The sequence below is a fragment of the Triturus cristatus genome, chromosome 8 (genome assembly GCF_964204655.1).
Source record: "Triturus cristatus chromosome 8, aTriCri1.1, whole genome shotgun sequence".
Classification (NCBI taxonomy): Eukaryota; Metazoa; Chordata; class Amphibia; order Caudata; family Salamandridae; genus Triturus; species Triturus cristatus.
This window is the reverse complement of record NC_140591.1, coordinates 1536552311-1536578939: the sequence shown is the minus strand read 5'-3', so window position 1 is coordinate 1536578939 and position 26629 is coordinate 1536552311.

Here is a 26629-nt window from a genome sequence, read left to right as displayed (position 1 = left end):
GGTTGCAGGCATGACAATACCGGCGTTTCGGGCAGCGCCATTTTAAATAGGGAAATAATTCACACAAGGCCCTCATGGTAGGCTTGCGCAACAACAACAAAAAAAATGGCTTGTGATCAGGGTGCGAGCTTCGAGGTTGCGTCCACGTCCTCGATTCTGGGCAAATCATTTAATCCTTCCGTGTTTACCCAAATGTGACGGTAAACACGGTGCCCACGTTAAGCGCTCCAATACCTTTGATTAGAGTTCGCGCTATATGAATATACAACAATGAAAAAACCTTGCTGTTTCGTCGCGCGGGTCATTTCATCCCTCCTTGTTACCCAATCCCCCCTTTTGAATGAGAATGCAAACACGGTGCACATGTTATGCGCTCCAATACCTCGGGTCAAGATCGCGCTATATAAATATGCAGGGCTTGTACAGTCCTGTTTGTTTTCGCTCCTATACCTTCGGTTCGAGTTCGCGCTATATAAATATGAAAAAAAGGGGTCTTGCTGTTTCGAGTCGCGCGATAGGAACCTGGGGGTGGTTGCTGTTGGCAAGGCAAGGGTGGCGGTTTCCGCAAAGCAACCGCGGGCCAATTGAGGTGAAGAGGCGGGCATATTTGGTGCGCGCCATGCCCTTCCCCTGGGAAGGCCGGGCAAATTGTGCAAGCTTCGGGTGCCGGTAGGATCAGGACATCGGAGCGCACGTATGGTCATAGGCAGGTTTCTCCAGGCCAGTCACGACAAAGGTCTGCTTCTCTGTGACGGCGGCACGACCCGCGGGATAGTTTAGGGCATTAATTCAGGCTGCAGGACAGAGGCTAGGGCTTTGCTGTGTACAAACTAACAAGTGACCCGGTTAGAGTGGGACTGCAGCCCGACGTCCCAAACGGCACATACGTTGAAGTTAGCCAACTCCTCCCTGGGCACCATATCCCTGCGCGAGCAGAGGCTGCCGATTGATCTCCACCCGGGTGTCTCCTGCAGCCACGGTGCCACTGGCGCTTGGAGACGGAAAATAGGAGCTGGGTTGTGGGCGCGTCATCACGCGGCCGGCAGGGCCCCTGGGGGGTTTGCTTCGTGCACTATCTTCCCTGAGGCGACGCGGTGCATGCTGACGATAGAGCTGCCTCCTCACTAGGCAGAGCACAGCACTATGAATCCTAATTAATATCTGCCACTCCATTGCCATGGTTTTCTGCGCTGCAGGAAACTACAAGGTTAGAGAGGCCGCCTGTAGCTGGCCTCGTACTTTAGGGCATAGGACACAGCCGTGCTGGGCCCCCTTGGTAGAGGCAACCTTTTCACAAGAGGGAGAACATTGCCGACTTGGAATCGAATTTGTTTGGCGGTAGCACCAAAGGGTTTTGACGCACCTTGGTGGCACGGCTGCTCACATGACTGATCATGGATTGGGGTTGTTTGTTCACCTTATCGATCGAGTGGGTTGCTGTCCCATCCGTGGGATGGGTTTTTCTGTCACATAACTATTTCACTGGTGCGGAGTGGTTGTTTGAGATCAATGCGCAGGCATGGGCAGCGACCGGTCTGGCCTGGCCAGCAGGCAGGGGCACAGGCCTTGAGTAAGGTGACCGGCATATGGCACTGGCAGGGGTCCCCCTTTTCTCTCACTTTACATCAGTGATGCCCTTGGACCTGGGAGGCGTCAGTTTGCGTCGGAGTCGTGCTTTTGTGGAACGTAGATGCCGTGGGAAATATTTGATGGATTCATTCATGACCCCTACTTAGGTACCACATTCACAGTGAATTGTTGGGCATCTTGCCCTGCTGAACAGGCACACCCAGACAACTCTGTACTAAACAAAGCAGTAAGCAGGAGGATTGAGAAGTAACTACTTGGCTTCCTGGTTGCACTGTGTCGAGCAGTTACTTTGTACTAGCAGGAGGACCATGGGAATGGTGCGTGTTATCCATTCTTTGTCTAGGCGGCATCAGTGAAGAGGGGACGATGGCTAATAGTGTATACACTTTGGACGAGTCCCTTGGCTTAGTGTTGGTTAACAACTCATCCCTCAGAGGCAAGGGATGTGTTGCCTAACAGTTGATATGGCCCCCATAGTTCACTGAGTTACACTCGGTCTTACCCAAACCACAAAAAAAAAAAATAATAATAAGTCATACGTCCTCAAAATGTCCCTCATAGTTGCACTGATATGATGGAAAGGTCACATATAGCAAACTGAAACCTTGGCAGCTATGGATGTGGGCGGCTAGCTCTTGGTGGCTACGCAAATGATCCAGATTTGTGGCGTACTTATCTGATGCCAATAGAAGCATTGACTAAGTCATAAGATGAACTTGTAGGTGGAGTGCCCATATTGTATTGATTACAGGGATGCAATGACATAGCATCTACTACATAGCGGCAAACTACACAGCGGCCACCAGGCTAAATTACAGCACAAAGTTTACTGTGTAATTTGACTAAGTGGGTGCTGGTGCGCTGCCCGTGACTTAATTGCTCACTGGCGCTTGGGACAGTCTGCCACGAGTTGGCACTGTCTGTCTATTGTAGAGATGACCCCGAAGGCATGGATTAATGCAACTGGCATTAAAATCACTGTGCCAGTTGCCCAAGCCATCCTTTTAGTTTTGAGGGCTTGAAATAGGCTGAATTTTCACGTTTGCACGGGTACCCGGGTCCGCAGTTGTGGTGTTACTATTGATTGGCAGCATGGCAGGAGCAAGGTGTGGTGCATAGGGAAGTGGCCGCTGGACAGGAGTCCTGGCTTATAGTGGCACAATTGTCAGGTGTTCCTTAGAACTGCCTTGCGGTATGTAAAGCGCGTGTATGCCGATTCTAGTTTTGCGCAATACTGGGCGTCACGATATATGTGTCGCCGCGAGCAGCCCTAGGTCAGAAATTGTGTTTTACTCTGCCTTCAGTTGGCATTGCGGTACATCTGCCTTGGTGTTTACCGGACAGGGTGCCCTGGGTGTGGCAAAGCAGCATACCAGTTTGGGGTGCATTTTTGGTTTCCTAATCAATTGCACTGCCAGGGGGCCATTAAGCGGAAAGACCACTCGGGGGGCAGTCTCTCACAATTTGGCTGTAGGAATAAATTATTCATTCACTATTCCGATAATGGGCATCACCCCACTCTTCCCAGCAAGGTAGACGTAAGCGGGTAGATGTGTCATTTGACGTTGAGGAGTGATTCTTCAATGCTTTTCTCCATAGAACTAGTCCCGCCAACTTGGTTTCAGTAGTTTGGATGGTGCTTGTGTCTCAAAATCCATCAATATTTAACTGAGTATCGGTTGCCTCGCTGTCCACTGGACTGGCTCTGATATCCTATATGTGTCGTGTTCCATGACTCCAGCTTTGCGAGTATAAACTCCTGTGAGTACCTCGGTCTCTGGTCTTCATTTAGTTAGCTTTTGTTGCTTCAGCTCCAAAGTTTTCATTTCCTGTTAGGACAGGGATAGCTCTTCTCCAGCCAAGGTCACATTGGGATTCCTTTGGAATCGGGTTGTTTGGTCTAAACCTCGGTGTCCTGCCGGCGCCTGGGTGGCGTGCGCCGTGAGAAGACTGTTTCGTATTATTCCATTTAGTGATGTTTTCGCTGCTTGGCCTACTAGGTCCTTTGGACATCAGGAGTTAGGCATGTGGCCCTTATCAATGTCTTATTGATACATGTGCTGCTGTTGACAAAGGGTAAAAGGGTTGTCGGTTTTGGCCAGGAACCAGTAAGCATGGTTTCAGCTTTCTCCACGAACAAGGGTGCATTACCGGCCTAGAACCCACTCCTAGGAGGGCCAATATCACACAAAGTACAGGGGGAGAGGTCATATATGACATCACAGACTTTATCAGTGATATTACCAGGGTCTTCCCTTGTCCCAATTTAGACAAAAGTTACGGTCTGGCCCAGTGTTGGCTAAGGATAGTTATGTTGTCTCTGCATGCACCGATCTCGCAGTACAACGAGGTAAAACATTTTGTCTCCAAGGCGGGGATTGTGCGCCACCATTCCGTTTCCAAAGGGCTCCCGCTTCCCGCACCTTGATTACGTGTAGGTGACCTGTCTGGCTGTTGCAGAAGTTGATTAGTGTGTTGGTTCACTTGCAGGTTGAGCTTGCTATTCATCGAAGGGAGACAGTTAAGGAATGTTCAACACGTTAAGGTGACAGTCCCACCATGTCAGAATTGAAGCATCCCCAATAGGCTACGCAGGGAAGCTAGAATTTTGCTCCATTTTCTTATACAACTAACAAGCATTGTTTAAGCCAAAGGTACTGGTGTGTAGTGAGGCACGGTGTTTGTTGTATATACACGGAGGCAATGTCATGAGCCGCTAAACTACAGCCTGCCATGCCACCGGCTAACAGCCCAAGGGTGTGAATTCTGCGAGCTCTTGGGGCACAGCTGGGCCGCTGTCAAGTCATTGGCAGAAGTATATACATCCTCCAGTGGCATGTTACCTGTGTTGTGTTCCTCAACTCCTCACCTCAGACATTTAAGGTAAAAGACCCCTGCTCTTCAGCAACATTGTGCCATGGGGGCATGCGCGCTGCGTAAACACAGAGCTCCAACCATAAGGGTGCCGAGTAGCAAAACCAGTAAATAGGTTTAAGAGGTGTGTCTCTAGCATTACAGCTGTGTGAAACCACTATCATTTAGAGGTACGCCCAGGTGAGAATGGGGCACTTCTTAAGATTCGGATGACCATCGCGATTTGTGGTATCTCCCAGCGGAACCACTGGTAGTGTACTGGAGCTAGCAGGAAACTGGGAACCTGGGATACCGACACGTGTACCTCGCTTGGTGGGGATGCGGTCAGCCAACATAGTGTGCTGCCGTCCCAATTATTGGGGTAGCAGTGTGTCAAACACAATGGGACACTATCAATAGAACATTTGGCACGTCCAGTGCGTAACTAGAACTAAACTCCAACGGAGCAGGTAATTTGTCACCGCTGGGGATGCTCCGGGCTGGCGGTGGGTACCCCCCTGGCCACCCTCTTATCTTGGAGCATTCTAGGATGGGTTAAAGTAGGACTTAGCCAATCCACAATCCTTGGACCATGCTGCAGACAGTGTGCACTGCTTAAATCAGACAGATTCTCTAAGCTAGTATGCCTTGGGGGGTTTCACCACAGAAGGAGCTGAACGGGCATAAATCCCATAAGGAATAAGGGACACATGGCAAGGCAAGTACGTCCTTTGCCCATGGCCACAAACTTTCAGTTATGAACACTCCTGCGCGGCAGGATTTAGCAAACAAAGGGACTGTTCAAAGCTTAAATAAAATCCCTCTCGCCAGAATAGCCAGAGCAGGCAGGCGGGTGGGGGAGTGGTCACCTAGCATGTGGGCTGCTGTCCCATAGATGGGCACGCTGGTCTTCAGGCACCCTCGATGCTAGAACGGCAGCTAGGTGAGATCAGCACATAGATGGGGCCTTGCGAGCCTGGGTGTCGGCGGCCACCCCGCCCAGAGCTGGCTCGGGGTTCAGGCAAGCGAAGCAGTGGAACTTTCCCGCAAGGGGGTGAATTACTCTTGGCACAAATCCCCAGGCCTGACGTGCCTTTTGTTTCAGCAGACACTTTCTGACCCAGGATAGCGTCAAGGGCTTGGGATATAGATGGGGCCATCTATAACCAGCAGGAATGGTTCTCTTTCATCTGGATTGCAGGAAGCTCTAGACAGGAGAAGTGGCAGGTAAGACTATAGCTGTTTTGGTGGGGGGCTCTGGCGGCGACGGTGGCCGCCTCCAGAGCTGTGACGGAGTTACAGGGCGATCTGGAAGCAGGCCGGTACCAAGGGTACCTCTACACGGCACCATAGGGGGTGCCAAAGCCAAATCCGAGGAGCCTCATGGGAGGGTCCCGGAAGCCGTGTCGGCGCCCCGCTAGTCCTTCGGGCGGTTGTGGGCCTGAACAACCGGGGATTAGCTATGCTACGCTCCGCCTCGGGAAGGGGCGTGAGTAGAAATTACCAACGGTCACGTGATCCTGTAAGAGAATCACTTGGACGGCAGCAAAGGCGGGGTTTGCCCCAGTGCTGCCCGGCTCATCAGGCGGGCAGGCGGCCCAGTTGGTTGGCTGCCCTTGGATCGCCTGTAAGATAAGATAACCCACCTATTACATAACGGTGTATGTAATAAACCTGCTGCATTTTGTACCCAATCAAACAGTCTGTGTGTGTGTGTTATTATTGGGTAATGTATTTTGTTGGAGGGGGGACTGAGGGGTGCCAATGGCGATACTATGTGCCCTGCAGTCCCTAGAACTCTCCCTACGGTAACACCAGTGACAGGGCAAACAATATTAAAGCACGTGCACACATCCGGGCCTTTATCCTGCCCGGGGTGCATTGCCCCAGCCAGGGCCGACTCTCTCTGAAAGGGAGGGGGCGGCTTTTGTTTCGGCTCTTTAAAGGCACAACGCCCCTTCTACCTAGTCCCGCATACTCTGCGAACTGGGAGTGCAGAATGCAGCGTTCACCTGCAGGCGCTGACAGGTGGCAACAGGAAAACCAACAGGGTGATCGTCTTCTCCAAATGCTGAAACATGTGACCCCACCCCCTTCCTTCGCTTTTTATAGACTATCTGTTGAAAGAGGCCTTATCATGGCGGCGTTCTCTGCACTGCGCCAGCGCAGAAAGGGCCCCTGCGCTTCTTTTGGCGTTCTGAACACTAACATTTGTTCGAAACATCTCCGAGTTAATGCATGTTTTGCAGACAGCAAAGCTCTAAACACAGGACAGTTCCTGCTTCTTTGTGTTTCCGAGCTCTACTGTCAGAAAAAAACATGCATTAACTCGGAGATATTTCGAGTTAGTGCACGCGCTCAACACCAGTGACACACCAGTTTGTATCTTTCTTTTACGTTGTGTTGCTCTGTCCCCGATACGTCAGTGCTTTCGCTTGGCCTGGCAGAGTGCATCACCCGGACACAGCCGGACAGAATACAACTGCCACCTTCACGCAGTGTCCCTGAACTTGGCAGTAGTGGAAGCTGTCTATTTCTCTTTGTTTTTGAGTTCTGTACACGTTATTCTAGGTAACAGACATTTGCATAGCGCTGCACAGTTAGGCCTCTTGGCGCTGTCCGGCTCGGTGCCTTGGCGCCCTGCTGTCGAGGATTCTGTCACCAGCTGGAGAAGGTTTTCTCTTCCCAATGGTGCATCAGCGGTGTGTGTCCCCCACTTCTTCATTCAATGTATGGACAGGTTCTGATAAAACATAGTGAAGCACAATAAACCTGGCATAAGTCACCAGCAGCCAGGTGTTGGTGACCAGTACTAATCCCAGGACTGAAACCTCTGTCCCTGAAAGCGTGGATAGTCCGACCTCCCGCCAGCCGCTCTGTGGGGCAGATTTACAAGCCCCTTGTGCCTCATTTACGTCGCCGTTGCATCACTTTTGTGACGCAGCGGCGGCGCAAATCCTGCTCCATGGTGCGGGGTACTTACAACGTGACGCATCTGGGAGATGCGTCACGTTGTAAAGCCCTGCGCCACATGTAGGCGTTCCTGCGCAGGGCGGGGGGCGTTCCAGCGCAGGAACGCCTCCTAAAAGTGGCTGAGTGAAATCTACAAGATTTCACTCAGTCACTTTTAGGCCCATGCTGCATCAAAACCCTGCGACTGCCTGAAGCAGGCGTAAGGATTGATGCAGCATTAACAAGATAGGGCCCCCCCAAAGCATTGCTGGAGCTGCGTCGCGCCAGCGACGCAACTCCAGCAATGCGCCACTTTTACGGCACAGATGCGTCACGCATCTGTGCCGTTTTTACCCCATGGCGCGCCGCATTGTAAATGCGGCGCATCCATGGTGGCGAAGCTGTGGCGCACAATAACTGGTGCATCCCTGCTGATATGCAGGGATGCGCCAGTTATTGTAAATATGCCCCTGTGTCTCTTGTGACCTGCCGCTCCCGCCTTACATCCCTTTTTAGGCCTCGACTGGGCCAGCGCTTTAGCGCTGCTCTCGCGAGAGCTTTTGTAAAAGGGGGATTTGGAAGTGCAAACCAGTGCTTTCAGGCCGCCAACTAGAGTGCATGTGCGCCGGGCGCGCGCACCATTTGGCAGCCTGCTGATCACTTTCGCGGCCGCTTTGATGTTCTCAGTGAGCCGCGCGGCCACTGAGAACATCAAAGCGGCCGCGAAAGTGCACACCATTTGCCACTCCCTCCCTTATCCCACTTCCTGCTTGTAACTTAAATATTTCATGAGCGACTGTGTAATTGAACAACAACCCTTCAGTCATTCCTTTGCAGCGTGACAACCTACTTCAATCTTAATTAGAACATGCATTAATATCATTTGCTTTTGTTAGTAAATTATGATCGATCAACACTACCATGCTGTTGGGTCACGAGTACTCATACAAAATACTAGTTAAAATATAACACAAGGATGCACCCCTGCGTTTCATTTCAATAATTGCTGTGTATGTAGCACATATCATAACGTGAATAGCTTTTAGGCACACTTCTTTTATCTACCTGGAATTCGAACCAGTGACCTGCAAGCATATCCGGTGGCATGAATGCCACTGAATTATCTCAACAGCCTTAGATGGAATTCTTCACAAACCAGCACGGGCTCGTAGCGCACCATATATACAAGTAGGTGTTTAGCCAAAATATCGAGTTTTAAATTTCGACCTACAATAATATCGTGTTTTTAATATCGTAGGTACAGAATATCGAAGTCAAGAATATCGATGGACAGAATATCGATCCCAAGGTAAGTAATATCGAAGTTAATAATATCGAAGTAATTAATATCGATGTAAGTAATATCGTAAGTAAAAATTTCGATGTCAATAATATCGATATTTATTTAGTGTAATGTCATTTAATATGTATTTTATTTGTATGTTAAAGATTATTGTAATGTATTTTAATACATTTAAAAATAAATGTTTAGAGATTTATAATTATTTTACATTTAATTTAGTGTTTTAGTATCAGAGCGGGTTGTGGGTTTATAGGGGAATAGGGTGGGAAGTAATTTAATGAATTAATATGTATTGTTTAATTGGTATTTATGATTAATTAATTGGTAATTAATTAATAATTGGTAATTAATTGATTAATTAATTGTTAATTAATTATTAATTGTACAATTATTTTATTAATTGGTTAATTATATACATTATAATTAGTTTATTATTAATATTTATTTTTTGTTATTGTTAATTAATTAATTGTTAATTAGTAATTAATTGGTGATTTAATTTTATTAAGTGATTAATTGATAATTAAATTAATTATGTGAATTTTTATGTGTAGTGGGTTGTGGGTTTATAGGGGAATAGGGTGGGAAGTAATGTAATTATAATTAATGAATTAATATGTATTGTTTCATTGGTATTTATGATTAATTAATTGGTAATCAATTAATAATTGGTAATTAATTTGATTAATAGATTAATTAATTTTTAATTAATTATTAATTGTAAAATTACTTTATTATTTGGTTAATGATATAAATTATAATTAGTTTATTAATAATATTTCTTTATTGTTATAGTTAATTAATTAATTGTTAATTAGTAATTAATTGGTGATTTAATTTTATTAAGTGATTAATTCATAATTAAATTAATTATGTGAATTTTTATGTGTAGTGGGTTGTGGGTTTATAGGGGAATAGGGTTGGATGTAATTAAAATAAAATAAATAATGATATATTTTATTTATTTGTAATTATTATTAATTAATTGTTATTAGTTAGTTAAATATAGTCAATATAAATAATTGATTATTGTATTTTATTTGTTGTTATTGCTAATTAATGTATTGTAAATTAATAATTAATAGGTGAATATTTGTAATTTCTTAGTTAATATGTATTAATTAGTGAATTAATAACTATATTAATTATAAAGAATGTATTATTAATTGTAAATAAGAGATAAATTGATATTTAAATCTATTGTGTATTTTGTATGTGTAGTGTGTTGTGTGTTAAAGGGGGAATAGTGTGGGATGTAATTTAAATTTATTTATTTAAATATTTATTTTACATAATTGGTATTTAATAATAATTTTTTTTGCAAAACATTGTTAACATGCAATTTTTTTATAAGAAATTATTGAATTGGTTATAATGTTAATAGAATCACTATGCTATCTAGTGCTTTCCCAACTGTTTTACTATCTGGAGTGGGAATAGTAATTTTTACCCCTACGCTATCCAGCGCTTTCCCTACTGTTGCACTCTCTGGAGTTGGAATAGTAATTTTTACCCCTACGCTATCCAGCACTTTCCCTACTGTTGCACTCTTTGGAGTTGGAATAGTAATTTTTACCCCTACGCTATCCAACCTTTTCTCTACTGTTGCACTGTTTGGAGTGGGAATAGTGAATTTTACCCTTACGCTATCCAACACTTTCCCTACTATTGCACTCTCTGGAGTTGGAATAGTAATTTTTACCCTTACGCTATCCAACACTTTCCCTACTATTGCATTCTCTGGAGTGGGAATAGTAAATTTTACCCTTACGCTATCCAACACTTTCCCTACTATTGCACTCTCTGGAGTTGGAATAGTAATTTTTACCCCTACGCTATCCAATGTTTTCCCTACTGTTGCACTCTTTGGAGTTGGAATAATTATTTTTACCCCTACGCTATCCAACGTTTTCTATACTGTTGCACTCTCTGGAGTGGGAATAGTAAATTTTACCCTTACGCTATCCAACACTTTCCCTACTATTGCACTCTCTGGAGTGGGAATAGTAAATTTTACGCTTACGCTATCCAACACTTTCCCTACTATTGCACTCTCTGGAGTTGGAATAGTAATTTTTACCCCTACGCTATCCAACGTTTTCCCTACTGTTGCACTCTTTGGAGTTGGAATAGTTATTTGTACCCCTACGCTATCCAACGTTTTCCCTACTGTTGCACTGTCTGGAGTGGGAATAGTAATTTTTACCCTTACGCTATCCAACACTTTCCCTACTATTGCACTCTCTGGAGTGGGAATAGTAATTTTTACCATTACGCTATCCAACACTTTCCCTACTATTGCACTCTCTGGAGTTGGAATAGTAATTTTTACCCCTACGCTATCCAACGCTTTCCCTACTGTTGCACTCTTTGGAGTTGGAATAGTAATTTTTACTCCTACTCTATCCAATGTTTTCCCTACTGTTGCACTCTCGGGAGTTGGAATAGATATTTTTACCCCTACGCTATCCAACATTTTCCTTACTGTTGTTTTTGTTGAAGTTGGACTAGTAGTTTTATTGTGTCTGATATTAAATATGTTTTGTAATATTTTAGCTATTGTAATATATAATTAATAATAAAAATTATTCAAATTAAAATTATTGATTATTATTTGCTATATGTAATTATTTAATATTTATTAATGTTATTGTTTTATGTGTATAGATGTATTGGTAATTTAAATAAATATTTAATAATTTATATGTTACAGAAATTATTATTAAAAGTAATTATTAAGTAAGTGTATATATTATATATTATATATATGTTTAATTAAAGTTTCATTTAATTATATATATTTATTATAAATTTTACATATTATACAATATATTTAATTATGTTTCTTTGATTTATAAGTATTATTTGGTTTATTTTACATATATTTTTAAACTAAAAAAAAACGATATTTTTGAATTACGATATTTTTGACATCGATATTAAATTATCGATATTTTTGTACTTACCATGTTGTAGATAGGATGTCGATATTCTTGACCACGATATTTTTGTTGCGATATTTTTGTAGGTCGAATTTTTGTCTTTCGAAATTATGTCATACAATCATACAAGTAGAAGGGGCGCCTTGCCACATTAAGAGGCGCGCACACAAATAAACACACCCAGGCATTCACAGAACAAAACACACAGCTTGCACATAAACTGTACATTTAGACCCGCTACACGCAAACACACTGGAGGCATGTCACGCGCGCCTTCAGTGCCGGAGCCTTGCACGCGCTTGAGGCGCACCCGTGATGTAACAAAACTTGAGCCACGCCCCACACTCTGCAAAGTACCGGGAGGGGCCCCCTCCGGACTCAATCAAGAGGTTTTAGGCCAGGGTCTGGCGGGTGGAGGAGGGGGGCTATGTTAGGCCATTGAGGTGCACAGATGTGTCCAGAACACAACAGATGCTCGTGCCTGGGGCATATAGGACAGTAAGCCTAGGACAGCAAGGGCAGAGCTGGAGACCACACTTCTCCCAGACTGGCCTTTTAATTCCTATTTGTTATTGTTTCTATGGTTTCAGTTATGAGTGACATTCTAATGTGAAATGACACACTTCCAGTAACAATTTCGAGTGTTTAAGTCACTCCTCTGTGAATTGTGCTATTGCATACAGACCTATCACACAGAACATGCGATTCAAACAAGCCAGACCTACTCGCGTTGCCAATGCTGGTTAGCAGTTCAAATCAGTCTGTAACATAACTGGTGCTCATGTAAAGCGCTCTGATACCTTCGTGTCTAGTTCGCGCTATATAAAACTCCACAAAAAAATGAAACAATCCGCGAGTAAAAACAATGATTTAGATGTGATTAAACATAATTAAAATTGTTTCAGTTCTGACAATACTAAATATTGGTAAGATCTCATACATCCTTCCTCTTCTACGCTATTTTTACTTTCTCCATTAATTTCCTAGCATCACCCCTTCACTGTGCTGTCTACAACCCCCCCCCCGACTCCCCGTCCTGTAAATACAGTATCTCCTTTTCTTGAATTTGGTGGTATTTTGTTAGCCGCCGGTGTATGGTAATTACAGTTGCACATGTGACAATTATGTGCGCACTGTCAAGAGGTTACAGTTTGAATGAACATGTGATCAAATAATGTTATGACCCAGTCTAACCCCTAATGAGAGGTGGTTGGCATCGCAATAGTTCATGTGACAGAGATGAAGCTGGGTCCAAAGTGTGTTAGGGGCACATACACAGCCTCTGAATAGCCTTCTGTGCTCTTTTACTTGTGTTATTTGGTCTGGATTCTCCCGTCTTACATATCCTACCAACCTTGTAGCTTCCTCTGCCACAAACTGCAACAACTCAGGACAACCTTATGCATCGAGTAATCCATCCAGTCATTCATCCACCCACTCATTCATCCTTGTAAATATGTCCATTCACTCACTAACTCATATATAACCATCCAGTCTCCTCTACTTGCGCTCTTGTCCATCCATGCACTCATTAAATTATTCATCCATTGATTTTCGCATACTTAGTAATCACTCCATACATTCACCAGTCCGTGATCTATGCGTTCTCCTAATAATCCACTAATCTACCCAGGTAGCACTCATTTATATTCACTTGCTTGTCCATGCACTCAGCCACCCTTTCATTCATCCATGCACTCGTATACTTGTACCTCATTTACTCTTGCAAATACTCAACTATCTATTCAACCATCCTTCCATGAGTGACTTGCTCATATATCCATCTATGCACACCCAATAATAGATTCGCACAACCGTTCACACATTTCCCCAAAGGCACTCACATGCGCAAACTCTCTTATCTATAATAAATCCTTTGATTAAAAAGGCAGACTTATAGCCTTTACTAACGCTTACATTATTTTAATTGTCATTTTTGAAATCTCTGCCATCCCCCTTCTTTGGGCTTGTTTTGAAGAGCTTATTGTTTAGTCAAAGATCTGTTGCTCCATCAAGGACGTCCTGTTTAGGTACAAGATGAGCAAGCAGAATATGCGCCCCTCAATCATAGTCCTTCTCGGGCTTTGAGAGCAAGCAATGGAGAGCTGTGTGAACAGAGAAACAGCAGCGCACATTCCTCACAACCATCCTTCCCTCGGAGAGTGACAGTCTGCCCACTCGAGCCCCTGCTTGACAGCTTTTCAGAAAGCTACAAGTGCACTCCTACTTCCGATGTAAAGCTGGAGAGGAGGAGCAAATTCTTTATCAGAACAGCGTCCCAGCGAAGCAGATCAAACATAAACAAGCATTTGCAATGCAATAGGTCTCGCGTTTGCGAGAGTTTATGCTATTAGTAATGACAATGCCTTTATTTATGTTTTAAAACCCAAAACATAAAAAAAGGCATTGTCATTTGCAATGCAAATAGCTCAAACTCTCGTAAATGCGAGACCTATTGCATTGCAAATGCTTGTTAATGGTAAATACCGGTGTAACTTCCTCACGAGTAGCGCCACGAGCGGGAAAGAGGAGCGTGCTTGTGTCTCATCCCCTCGCCGCCCCAGACCGCCTGCTTTCTCTAATCCTGCGGTGCGTTTCAAACAGAAACAAAAAAGGGAAATGTGATGTCCCCCGGCGGATGCGTGCCCTTGTACTTACCGTGAACCGGACGTATACAATGGTGTAAAAACGCATTCCCTTTCAAAAATATAGTAAAAAGTTTTAAAACAATCAAATGTCCCCATAAACAGAAAAACAATGTGAAAGGGAAGTTTAGGATGCAGAAATGACGACCAGGCATCCTAGCGTCTGTATAAAATAAATACCAATAATAGAATTACTTGAAACCACGCTCTCCAGCAACTCCCCGCCCGGACGAAGGTGCTCTGTATCTTTGAGGGTCTGTGTACTTTCCAGGCTCTCTCCATGTGTACCTCGGAGGGTCGCCGCCTTTGAGGGAGTGTGCACTCTTTAGGTTCTACATACGTGTACCCTGGAATATCTGTATCTATAAAGATATGTGTACATTTGGGAGTCTATTTACTGCAGACGCTTTGACCCATGTGTACCTCTGAAGGTCTGCACCCTTTCTGGCCAGTGTACCTCTCAGGCCCCGCCCAACGTGCACCCCTGAAGGTCTGCATCTCTGAGGGCTTTTGTAACTTGGAGGGCCTGTTTATTTACTTTCGAGGCTCCCTCCCATGTGCACCTCCGAGGGTCTACACATTTGAGGGCCTGTTCACATTTTATCATTAACCACCACAGGGGCAGCCCAAACCACCTGAACCAGGGGCATTCAATAATTATTCCAAACAAAAGGTTCAGAGTGTACAATTCAAAAACAAATATCCAAAAGCAATAAAAACATGAATTTATATGAGCAAAACAGGAAAAAGAAAAAGAAGAAAAAGAAAAAAGAAAGAGACCCTAATAGAAAAACATACAAAATGTATTCAATAAAACAGCTCAGTGTGTTAAGCTGGTACATATAACATAAGAACATATACATGACCAGACAAGTGGCAGACAAGGAGATGAGTACATAACAAGGGAGTTTACACAATTTTTCATAAAACTCCAATAGACAAAAAAGTGTGTCCTCCAATAGTTGCGGCCACAATAGCGTCGACGGCGTTTCGACCTTTGGTGTTAATCCATGGTCATCTTCAGGACGAAAAATATACTGAGCACCCTAAACAAGTAATCTAAAATTACAAAAAATTGCATTACATCATAAACAAAAAAGGGCCAAAGAAACAGTATTATTTTACAAAAGAGGAAAAAGAAAAAACAGGGGAAAGAAAAGAAAAAGGAAGAATTTGAAAGATTTTTAAGAAAAGAAAAGAAACCTTCAACCAAACCAAATTAAGAATTGTTAGTGAAGAACCACCAGTGCAATAAGAATGATTATACTAGCCGTACAAAAATTATATATAGTAACCGACTAAAAACCAATGTGCAGTCAGTTCCTGCCACCCGTTAACTTCAGGACTTCAAAGGAGACTTACTTCTGTTTTCAACAGATTAGATGCCACTGTCAGTTTACTTCAGCGGCCACAATTTCAGAAGCCACTTGAAATGTTAGGCAATCATCGGGGTCACTTCCACAACCACAATTTGAAGAGCCGATCATAAATGTTCATAAATTCAGGGGGTCATGGAGCGAGCAAATCGTCCTCAACTTTTCCCCTATTAAATCAGGCTAAGCAGAAAAGGAAAAGGAAAGGAGGGGGAGGGGAAGCGGGGGTGGGGGGTGGGGTAGGGGGGGGAAGAAAGGGAAAGGGAAGAGAGAGGTAAGGAATAAAAGGGGAAGGGAAAGAAAGGGGTAGACTTATTTAATATCTAGGCCAACTAAGTATCCAGCTTTGGATGCATAAGCAATCGTTCCTAGTGCAAAAAGCGTCATCCTGATATTAAAGATGACGAAATAAGTTTTATTGCAAAATTATGTGTGGCGATACAAGACAGAAATCTGCCTAGAATGCAAAATCTTGCCGTAATGTATCAATCAGACAAGTCAATCACGCCTCCCTACTTCTTGCTGAATAAGCTGTGCAAGGGTTCGCGCCCACCTCACTGGCAACATACGGCATATTCAAAGTTACGGATGCTGAAGCACATCTCGATTAGGTCAAACGAACATGGGCGCTTCCCGGGACTTAAAACACCCAGCAAATCACATATTCAATGTTGTGAATGCATACCAGTTGTATCAAAAACCCAGTACACAAACAACCACGGGCGCTTACCGGGACTTAAACACCACACGGCACGATAAATCACAAGACCAGTAGCAGCAGTTTCTGAGCGTCAGATTGTCTCCGTCGAGTTTAAAGACGCAGAGAAGGGCTATAAAGATGGAAAAAGGACTTCACATTGCCCACAGTTGAAACTCAGCGCCATATTGAGACAGGCAAAATCACAATAAACATAAGTGATATCGTGATGCTAGATATCAGTAATTATGCATCCTTAGAACCCATTATCAACTTCAAGTCGCACGGATCCAAGGGCAGTGTATTTTAAATGAATATTTTTCGAATCGAACCTCATTAAATGTTGTTTAATTTTTTAGGATTGCTCCGCAAATAAAGTGCCGCCTTACGGCAGCTACAAACTCCAAATTATAAATGCCGAGCTCAAGTGCTAACCAATTATACCACCGCTACAAAGAACAGTTATCAAAAGTGGTCGTGCTGAATAGAAAGGGAAGAGGATTATACCGGAAGGAAAGTCCACGACTACTCTTTAAGCCCCAGCACCAGACAGGAATAGAAACTGAATTTTAATACCACCACCAAAAATTGAAAAACAAATAAAAGAATATTAAAGATAAATTGTCATCCAATCATTTCACAAATTATTGTCATATATAATACAACAAAGTGACAATAAGTACTCACAGTGCCGCAAATTTGACTGTAGCATTACATATAGACAAAAGGGATTCCTTCCTATGACAATACATTATTATATAAAGGCAGAGCATTATGATCTCAATAATGCAAGATTATTTCATTACATTTTAATACATATATTTGTACTGATGGCAGTATGTTATTGCAATGTCATACATAATTATCAACCGCCTTCAATGCATTTAATGGAAAAAATGGAAAAATCCCAACAAACTAGTTTCATGGGGCAAAATGTTGGCATCTCGAACTTCTAACGTTCAAACAGTATTTCTCAACATACATAATCAACAGTATCTCGGCAGGGAAAGCTGATAGAAGTACATCCTACCCCACAACAAGAGAATGGCATTCCTCCAGAGTGTTGAGACCCTGGTGTATACTGTTGCAACGAAAAATCCAACGACATTCACTTTTATTTAAGATGTTAGTAATACTGCCTCCTCTCAAGGGGGCATGTATTACCTCAATGACTTGCCAACGAATGTCAGTGGGGGCGTGATTAAATTCCAAAAAATGTGCCACCAGAGGTGCATTCTCGGTTTTACATCTTATTCGGCTCTTATGCTGACCCAGGCGTATCTTTATCTTCTGGGTCGTTTGGCCAATATAGATGAGGTCACAAGGACACCACACCGCATATATTACATTCTGAGTATTGCAGTTTGAATGTTCTCGTAGGTCATGACAAATATTACCATGAATGAACTGTTTCGTGTTCAAGCTGGAATCCCACATGACACAACCACCGCACTTGTAGTGTCCCACAATTCTGTTTAGGCCCCACATAGTTGTCAAGCTGGGAGTTTTTTCAGAAGGCAAAGCTGCCCTAACCAAATGATCCCGTTAATTTTTTCCTCTTTTAAAGGAAAAAAGGGGATCCTCATTAGTAATGCCAGTAGATTTGACTAAAGGCCAATGTTTGCGAATAATGGTCGAAATATGATTGCTCTGGGTGCCAAAGGTAGTAACACATGGAATTCGATTCATCTGTTTTCTGGTTTTGGGTGTAAGCAAAAATTCGCGTTGATTATACCACGCTCTTTTCATTGAACGCTTTGCCAATTTGCGTGGGTAACCACGTTGTCGCAATTTCTCTGCAAGTTTGCCTGCTTCTATAAAGTAGTCACTTTTAAAAAAACTATTTCTGCGTATACGGAGAAATTGCCCGAAGGGCAAACCATCCCTCAAGCCTCGAGGATGGTTACTTGAATATTCAAGCAAGGTGTTGCGAGCCGTGGGTTTGGTAAAGAGTCTAGTTGTCAGTCCTCCCTCATGAGGGAAAATAGTTAGATCTAAAAAATCAATGTGAGTCTTACTAGATTGAGAAGTAAATTTAAGATCAGAAGAGCAAGAATTTAACCAACTCAAAAAAACAGTCAAATCCGTGCAAGTCCCAGTCCAAACAAAGAAAATATCATCAATATAGCGTCGCCAATGGCGAACGCTACTATGAAAAGGATTATGTCTGTAGTCGTAAATAAAAGGAGGGAGGGCTCGAGGGAGGGGTATGCCACCCCCTCAATCACGCTGGAACTTCCAACCCGGGGAACGACAGACCCGTCGCAAATTTTATCAATGGGGTCCTCCCCAGTAATTAACAGTCAGGTCGACTTTGATTTTGTGGATGCCTCCTCACCAAGTTCCTTTGAGAACACCGTATCCATTCCTATTTTCAATTTATCAAGTCATCTTTTGTCTAGTGATGAGATTTCCCTTTTAAGTAAGGGACTCAGTTTTGTGCCCACCGAGAAATCCTCTCTTTTTGAAGTACAAATGGAACTTTTGCAATTTTTTCGGAAATTGCGTTTGAAGACTTTTTTCCTGAATAACACGACTAAGGATTATTTTAATCCCTCTGGATTGAGACCGTTGTCAACTTTTAGTCCCCCTACAAATAAAATGACTGTGCAATTGTTGGCCTTTGAAACTATGGTATTACAAGAGGTTACTGACTTGTATAAAAAAATAAAAAAAATTTGAATACATACCTTACAACATTTCTTTGCCTGAACGCCAAGCACTTAAAACACTGAAACACAATGATGACCTTATTATAAAAAGTGCAGATAAGGGTGGGGGTATTATTGTTCAGTCCGTTGACAAATACAAATGTGAGATTAAAAGACAACTTGATAATGCTGATCATTATCGGATACTTAGAAATAATCCTCTTGCTGAAATCCAGAAATTAATCTTAAATGTGACTACTGATGCCACATCGGCAGGGTTTCTTAGCAATAAAGAATTTCTCTTTTTGAATTCAAAGAACCCTCAGATTCCTCTATTATATACCCTACCAAAGGTGCACAAGAGTATGGAAAGCCCTCCTGGCTGACCCATAGTCTCTGGCTGTGGGTCGGTTTTGGAACCTCTTTGTAAATATATAGATGTTTTCATTAAGGATCTGGCGATGAGCACTACTAGCTATGTGCGCGATAGTAGCGATATTATCGTGCAACTTGAAACAATGACTTTCTGCCCGGAGTCTGAGATGTTGGTGTGTTTGGACATTGAGTCCTTATACACCAACATCCCTCAGACACAAGGAATTGAGGTAATTAGGAAGATTCTTGAAACGCGTCCCGCCCCGATGGTAGTACCAACTGAATTTATCATTGATTTGTTGACAATTTCCTTGACTAAGAACTATTTTGAGTTTGATGGACGTTTTTATTTACAGATTAAAGGTACTTCTATGGGGGCTTCTTATGCCCCCAATTTTGCCATTTTATTTGTTGACGACTTTGAACAACGTTTTATTTACGACTACAGACATAATCCTTTTCATAGTAGCGTTCGCCATTGGCGACGCTATATTGATGATATTTTCTTTGTTTGGACTGGGACTTGCACGGATTTGACAGTTTTTTTCAGTTGGTTAAATTCTTGCTCTTCTGATCTTAAATTTAATTCTCAATCTAGTAAGACTCACATTGATTTTTTAGATCTAACTATTTTCCCTCATGAGGGAGGACTGACAACTAGACTCTTTACCAAACCCACGGCTCGCAACACCTTGCTTGAATATTCAAGTAACCATCCTCGAGGTTTGAGGGATGGTTTGCCCTTCGGGCAATTTCTCCGTATACGCAGAAATTGTTTTTTTAAAAGGGACTACTTTATAGAAGCAGGCAAACTTGCAGAGAAATTGCGACAACGTGGTTACCCACACAAATTGGTAAAGCGTTCAATGAAAAGAGCGTGGTATAATCAACGCAAATTTTTGCTTACACCCAAAACCAGAAAACAGATGAATCGAATTCCAAGTGTTACTACCTTTGGCACCCAGAGCAATCATATTTCGGCCATTATTCGCAAACATTGGCCTTTAGTCAAATCTACTGGCATTACTAATGAGGATCCCCTTTTTTCCTTTAAAAGAGGAAAAAATTTACGGGATCATTTGGTTAGGGCAGCTTTGCCTTCTGAAAAAACTCCCAGCTTGACAACTATGTGGGGCCTAAACAGAATTGTGGGACACTACAAGTGCGGTGGTTGTGTCATGTGCGATTCCAGCTTGAACACGAAACAGTTCATTCATGGTAATATTTGTCATGACCTACGAGAACATTCAAACTGCAATACTCAGAATGTAATATATGCGGTGTGGTGTCCTTGTGACCTCATCTATATTGGCCAAACGACCCAGAAGATAAAGATACGCCTGGGTCAGCATAAGAGCCGAATAAGATGTAAAACCGAGAATGCACCTCTGGTGGCACATTTTTTGGAATTTGATCACGCCCCCACTGACATTCGTTGGCAAGTCATTGAGGTAATACATGCCCCCTTGAGAGGAGGCAGTATTACTAACATCTTAAATAAAAGTGAATGTCGTTGGATTTTTCGTTGCAACAGTATACACCAGGGTCTCAACACTCTGGAGGAATGCCATTCTCTTGTTGTGGGGTAGGAGGTACTTCTATCAGCTTTCCCTGCCGAGATACTGTTGATTATGTATGTTGAGAAATACTGTTTGATTGTTAGAAGTTCGAGATGCCAACATTTTGCCCCATGAAACTAGTTTGTTGGGATTTTTCCATTTTTTCCATTAAATGCATTGAAGGCGGTTGATAATTATGTATGACATTGCAATAACATACTGCCATCAGTACAAATATATGTATTAAAATGTAATGAAATAATCTTGCATTATTGAGATCATAATGCTCTGCCTTTATATAATAATGTATTGTCATAGGAAGGAGTCCCTTTTGTCTATATGTAATGCTACAGTCAAATTTGCGGCACTGTGAGTACTTATTGTCACTTTGTTGTATTATATATGACAATAATTTGTGAAATGATTGGATGACAATTTATCTTTAATATTCTTTTATTTGTTTTTCAATTTTTCGTGGTGGTATTAAAATTCAGTTTCTATTCCTGTCTGGTGCTGGGGCTTAAAGAGTAGTCGTGGACTTTCCTTCCTTTATAATCCTCTTCCCTTTCTATTCAGCACGACCACTTTTGATTACTGTTCTTTGTAGCGGTGATATAATTGGTTAGCACTTGAGCTCGGCATTTATAAGTGGGACCTTGTAGTTGCCGCAAGGCGGCACTTTATTTGCGGAGCAATCCTGAAAAATTAAACAACATTTAATGAGGTTCGATTCGAAAAATATTCATTTAAAAACACTGCCCTTGGATCCGTGCGACTTGAAGTTGATAATGGGTTCTAAGGATGCATAATTACTGATATCTAGCATCACAATATCACTTATGTTTATTGTGATTTTGCCTGTCTCAATATGGCGCTGAGTTTCAACTGTGGGCAATGTGAAGTCCTTTTTCCATCTTTATAGCCCTTCTCGGCGTCTTTAAACTCGACGGAGACAATCTGACGCTCAGAAACTGCTGCTACTGGTCTTGTGATTTATCGTGCCGTGTGGTGTTTAAGTCCCGGTAAGCGCCCGTGGTTGTTTGTGTACTGGGTTTTTGATACAACTGGTATGCATTCACAACATTGAATATGTGATTTGCTGGGTGTTTTAAGTCCCGGGAAGCGCCCGTGTTCGTTTGACCTAATCGAGATGTGGTTCTTCAGCATCCGTAACTTTGAATATGCCGTATGTTGCCAGTGAGGTGGGCGCGAACCCTTGCACAGCTTATTCAGCAAGAAGTAGGGAGGCGTGGTTGACTTGTCTGATTGATACATTACGGCAAGATTTTGCATTCTAGGCAGATTTCTGTCTTGTATCGCCACACATAATTTTGCAATAAAACTTTTTTTGTCATCTTTAATATCAGGATGACGCTTTTTGCACTAGGAACGATTGCATATGCATCCAAAGCTGGATACTTAGTTGGCCTAGATATTAAATAAATCTACCCCTTTCTTTCCCTTCCCCTTTTATTCCTTACCTCTCTCTTCCCTTTCCCTTTCTCCCCCCCCACCCCCCCACCCCCCGCTTCCCCTCCCCCTCCTTCCCTTTTCCTTTGCTGCTTAGCCTGATTTAATAGGGGAAAAGTTGAGGACGATTTGCTCGCTCCATGACCCCCTGAATTTATGAACATTTATGATCGGCTCTTCAAATTGTGGTTGTGGAAGTGACCCCGATGATTGCCTAACATTTCAAGTGGCTTCTGAAATTGTGGCCGCTGAAGTAAACTGACAGTGGCATCTAATCTGTTGAAAACAGAAGTAAGTCTCTTTTGAAGTCCTGAAGTTAACGGGTGGCAGGAACTGACTGCACATTGGTTTTTAGTCGGTTACTATATATAATTTTTGTACCGCTAGTATAATCATTCTTATTGCACTGGTGGTTCTTCACTAACAATTCTTAATTTGGTTTGGTTGAAGGTTTCTTTTCTTTTCTTAAAAATCTTTCAAATTCTTGCCCCTTTTTCTTTTCTTTCCCCTGTTTTTTCTTTTTCCTCTTTTGTAAAAGAATACTGTTTCTTTGGCCCTTTTTTGTTTATGATGTAATGCAATTGTTTGTAATTTTAGATTACTTGTTTAGGGTGCTCAGTATATTTTTCGTCCTGAAGATGATCATGGATTAACACCAAAGGTCGAAACGCCGTCGACGCTATTGTGGCCGCAACTATTGGAGGACACACTTTTTTGTCTATTGGAGTTTTATGAAAAAGTGTGTAAACTCCCTTGTTATGTACTCATCTCCTTGTCTGCCACTTGTCTGGTCATGTATATGTTCTTATGTTATATGTACCAGCTTAACACACTGAGCTGTTTTATTGAATACATTTTGTATGTTTTTCTATTAGGGTCTCCTTCTTTTTTCTTTTTTTTCTTTTTCTTTTTCTTTTTCCTGTTTTGCTCATATAAATTCATGTTTTTATTGCTTTTGGATATTTGTTTTTGAATTGTACATTCTGAACCTTTTGTTTGGAATAATTATTGTTCACATTTTATGGCATGCCCACGAGGATCTCTCAAAGTCTGCACCTTTGAGGATATAGATATATTTGAGGGTCTGTTTACTTGCTGTGTACTGCCCCAGGCATACATCCGATGGTCGGTGCACTTCCTGCGCTCTACCCCCGCTAGCACCTCTCGGGGTCTGCAGGCTTTGAAGCCCCCGTGCCCCACTTATGCTCTGTCTCACGCGCATCATGATGGTCCGCCCCTTTGAGAGTATATGCGCCTTTGAGGGCCTGTTTACTTCCGGTGTAGTGCCCCGTGTGTACATCTGAGGGTCGCTGATCTTTCGGTGCTCCACCACTATGTGCGCCTTGGAGGATCCGCAAGTTTGAGGACATGAGGACGGCAGGGCAGTCTGCCTGACCTGGGGCGCGTTCTCAGCCCCTTGCTTCATTGTACATGGGGCCATTCAGAATAGGGTGCCGGGCAGACAGGTGGAAGCACAATATTAAAGGGGGAGGACTGGAAGTGCATTTAATGAGCGGTGCTAAGTAAATCTGGGTATCAAAGAGCTCGGAGATGTGGGAATTGGTAGAATATGAAAAGGAGCTGGCAGTAGCTGCAGGCTGAGCTGAAATTAAACGTGAAGTGGGTCCTGTCTGCGGATATCTGCAGCCCACAGTAGGCCGAGTTACAGCGGAGGGGGCAGGATAAACATATGTATAACTACATCAGATGCACTGCATGTTCGGCCATTCTAATTGCAAGGTGGCCTCAAAACCTGTATATGATGACAATGTCATACCAAGGAGTTATTTTTAGGGGTGGGTGGAATTTTTCGTTTCGCCCGCAGAATTGGTGGAATTTTGTTTACTCCGCGAGTTCTGGCCAAATTCCGCCAATTGCAGATTGGTGAAATTTTCTCTTGCACATGGCTCTAGAATGGTAAGGTGGCGAGCGTGATCGAGATTTGGCATTCCTTAGCGTGGCTTCCTATAGCTAGGAGGACATCCTGTGAGAATTTTCTAACACTGGCGGTTGCAACCATTCACAGTCAGAAAGCTGCCACGTGAGTAGAAAATCTACCCGAGCTGCATCAAAAGCAACTAGAGTAGTTGCGACCACTGGCGTACTGCGAAACACACTATTGGTGCAAAATCACTGTGAGAAGTGCAAAGTGCCTATTTCTGCCAATTGGTAGAACTCTGCGGAATCTCACAGAGTTGTGTTACTCCGCAGAACTTTGCAGAGTGAAATTCTGTGAGTTCCGCCCACCCCTAGTTATTTTTCATAATTCGCTGAAATTATATAATCTAAGTGAATTATGGATTCCAACCCATGGGATGGATAAGCATTAGTAGAGTATATTACATTGTTCACAGGACTGCGCTCAATACACATGTAAATAATACTCTCTCAGTTTTCTGAAGCAATTTGAAATATACCTGGTTTTAGCCTAGAATTATTGTTATGCCATAAAAATCCTCTATAAAATGTATACTTTTATGGGGTATCTTTTTACCAGTTCTTGAGTTGATGTGTCCTTTTTGGCATAAGAGACCGGATGCTTTTAGTAATACATACTTATTTTTTGAACTCTTTCTCCCTGCCCCCTCCCACCCCCCCCCTCCATTGTAGCTCTGTCCTGCTCTCCCCAACCGGACCCCTTCCAGCAGAAGCCGTGTTGTTCACATCCACATCCTGGTGTTTTTTACACAAGGTGATTTGTGGAATTGACTCGACATTGATCTCAACACACACACACCAGCCATCCGAGATTGGCGGCACCATCATTCGGCCTATTGGGAAGATGCAAATATGCTTTAACAAACTCATATTGGATATTTTATAAGCCAAACTTTTGAATACATTATTCGGCCTAGTGGGAAAATGTAAAGAGAAAGTACAGAGCACTGGAAACAATTACTAATCATAACTACTGTTGGGACATATTTGTGCTGATTGGTACTGCTTTTGGAAAAATTACGTTGCAATGAAATTGTTCACATATTTATTCTGTATATTGTATGGGATGTGAATTTGTGTACATTTTAAAAATGTTGTTGAGTTAAATAAAATATCTCTTTCAGAAGAAGCATGAAATGAAAAAAATTGAAAGGAGGAAAACATATTGGTAAAGGTATTGAAAATAATGTTGTGCAGTGATTTGTTTTTTTTTTAAATCTAGTTTTTTTTTTACCCCCTCTGTTTCATGATGAATCTCATTGACATCACTGCGTACAGTGAAGTTAAGTGGAATCTGAAAACAGCAAATAAGGGAAAATAAAATGTTATGTAAATGTTAAATTATGTTGTACTCTTTAAAAAGTAATCGTGTAATTTGTGAAATACATTAAATAACAGTTTTTTTGGTTTATTCTATTGTACATAGTGGTAAACTTTGAAAAGAGTTTTAATGATGAATAGGACAAAAGTACTTTGAAATTGACTGAAAAAATCATAGGTTTCAGGGATGTTATAGTTAGAAATTAGCATTTAAAAAACCTTTGAAATTCACTGAAAAAAACCACAGGTTCCAGGCACTTTAAAGTTAGTAATTAGCATTTAAAAAACCTTTGAAATTTACTGAAAAAACCACAGGTTTCAGTGACGTTATAGTTAGAAATTAGCATTTAAAAAACCTTTGAAATTCACTGAAAACACCACAGGTTTTAGGGACATTATAGTTAGAAATTAGCAATTAAAAACCTTTGAAATTCACTGAAAAAACCATATGTTTCAGGGACGTTATAGTTAGAAATTAGTATTTAAAAAACCGTAGAAATTCACTGAAAAAAACACAGGTTTCAGGGACGTTATAGTTAGTTGGACATTTCACTCGTGCAAAACCAGAGAAATGTGTCCGTTATAATTAGTTCAGCTAACTATAACTCACGCCCCCGCAATGCACTGCTGATGACGTCCCATATTACGTCATTCATGACATGGTCAGTGACATCACTGATGACATCACTGATGACATCTCAAATGACATCACTGATGACATCACTGATGACATCATCCACGTGATAATCTGATTCATCTCCTCACACCCTAATATAACCTTTGATACACCCACTCTAAAATATAGACTACCATTTTCCAAACCATAGACACACCAACACCAGTTACTACATACTCACTCACTGATTCCTAGGTCTACACACACATCCACTTTTTCACCCATACAGTCACTCATACATGCAGTCACTCATCAATACAGCACTATCATATGTACTCATATACC